Source organism: Ovis aries, unplaced genomic scaffold (assembly GCF_016772045.2).
Source record: "Ovis aries strain OAR_USU_Benz2616 breed Rambouillet unplaced genomic scaffold, ARS-UI_Ramb_v3.0 scaffold_169, whole genome shotgun sequence".
Lineage (NCBI taxonomy): Eukaryota > Metazoa > Chordata > Mammalia > Artiodactyla > Bovidae > Ovis > Ovis aries.
In genome coordinates this window covers 7,465-9,952 of record NW_024599808.1, presented here as the reverse complement: position 1 = coordinate 9,952, position 2,488 = coordinate 7,465, and positions in this window count along the sequence as shown.

The following is a 2,488-nucleotide window of genomic DNA, read 5'->3' as shown; positions in this document are numbered from 1 at the left end:
AGTGGTGACCTGCTGCCAGGCTGGGGGCACTGAGTGTAGCAGTGCTTGCATGGGATCTTTTGAAGGAGATTGCCACTGTCTTCATTACCACTAGGATAGTTTGGCCTCAGGTCAAATAACAGGGAGGGAACACAGCCCTTCAGCAGAAAACTGGATTAAAGATTGAAGGTCAGGAAGGGCGGTGGTGAGGAGATACCCTTCTCCAAGGTAAGGAGCAGAAGCTGTGCTTTGCTGGAGCAGGCGTGAAGAGATACCCCACCCCAAGGAAAGAGAAACCCAAGTACGATGGTAGGTGTTGCAAGAGGGCATCAAAGGGCAGAAACACTGAAAACATACTCACAGAAAACAAGTCAATCTAATCACACTAGGACCACAGCCTCGTCTAACTCAATGAAACCCAGCCATGCCCACTGGGCAACCCAAGATGGGCGGGTCATGGTGGAGAGGTCTGACAGAATGTGGTCCACTGGAGAAGGGAATGGCAAACCACTTCAGTATTCTTGCCTTGAGAACCTCGTGAACAATATGAAAAGGCCAAATAATAGGACACTGAAAGAGGAACTCCCCAGGTCAGTAGGTGTCCAATACGCCACTGGAGATTAGTGGAGAAATAATTCCAGAAAGAATGAAGGGATGGAACCAAAGCAAAAACAATACCCAGCTCTGGATGTGACTGGTGATAGAAACAAAGTCCGATGCTGTAAAGAGCGATATTCCATAAGAGCCTGGAATGTCAGGTCCATGAATCAAAGCAAAGTGGAAGTGGTCAAACAAGAGATGGCAAGAGTGAACGTCGACATTCTAGGAATCAGAAAACTAAAATGGACTGGAATGGGTGAATTTAACTCAGATGACCATTATATCTACTACTGTGGGCAGGAATCCCTCAGAAGAAATGGAGTAGCCACCATGGTCAGCAAAAGAGTCTGAAATGCAGTACTTGGATGCGATCTCAAAATGACAGAATCATCTCTGTTCATTTCCAAGGCAAACCATTCAATATCACCATAATCCAAGTCTATGTCCCAACAAGTAATGCTGAAGAAGCTGAAGTTGAATGGTTCTATGAAGACCTACAGGACCTTGCAGAACTAACACCCCAAAAAAGATGTCCTTTTCATTATAGGGGACTGGAATGCAAAAGTAGGAAGTCAAGAAACACCTGGAGTAACAGGCAAATGTGGCCTTGGAATTCAGAATGAAGCAGGAAAAGACTAATAGACTTTTGCCAAGAAAATGCACTGGTCCTAGCAAACACCCTCTTCCAACAACATAAAAGAAGACTCTACAAATGGACATCACCACACAGTCAACGCCGAAATCAGATTGATTATATTCTTTGCAGCCAAGGTGGAGAAGCTCTATACAGTCAACAAAAACAAGACTGGGAACTGACAGTGGCTCAGATCATGAACTCATTATTGCCAAATTTAGACTGAAATTGAAGAAAGTAGAGAAAACTGCTAGAACATTCAGGTATGACCAAAATAAATCCCTTATGATTATACAGTGGAAGTGAGAAATGGATTTAAGGGCCTAGATCTGATAGATAGAGTGCCTGATGGTCTATGGAATGAGGTTCATGACATTGTACAGGAGACAGGGATCAAGACCATCCCCATGGAAAAGAAATGCAAAAAAACACAATGGCTGTCTGGGGAGGCCTTACAAATAGCTGTGAAAAGAAGAGAAGAGAAGAGCAAAGGAGAAAAGGAAAGATATAAGCATCTGAATGCAGAGTTCCAAAGAATAGCAAGAAGAGATAAAAAGCCTTCTTCAGCAATCAGTGCAAAGAAATAGAGGAAGACCACAGAACGGGAAAGACTAGAGATCTCTTCAAGAAAATTAGAGATAGCAAGGGAACATTTCATGCAAAGATGGGCTCGATAAAGGACAGAAATGGTATGGACCTAACAGAAACAGAATATATTAAGAAGAGTTGGCAAGAATGCACAGAACTGTATAAAAAAGATCTTCATGACCCAGATAATCATGATGATGTGATCACTCATCTAGAGCCAGACATCTTGGAATGTGAAGTCAAGTGGGCCTTAGAAAGCATCACTACGATCAAAGCTAGTGGAGGTGATGGAATTCCAGTTGAGCTGTTTCAAATCCTGAAAGATGATGCTGTGAAAGGGCTGTACTCAATATGCCAGAAAATTTGGAAAACTCAGCAGTGGCCACAGGACTGGACAAGGTCAGTTTTCATTCCAATCCCAGAGAAAGGCAATGCTAAAGAATGCTCAACCTACCACACAATTGCACTCATCTCACCCGCTAGTAAAGTAATGCTCAAAATTCTCCATGCCAGGCTTCAACAATATGTGAACCATGAACTTCCTGATGTTCAAGCTGGTTTTAGACAAGGCAGAGGAAGAAGAGATCAAATTGCCAACATCCGTTGGATCGTGGAAAAAGCAAGAGAGTTCCCGAAAAACATCTATTTCTGCTTTATTGACTATGCCAAAGCCTTTGACTGTGTGGG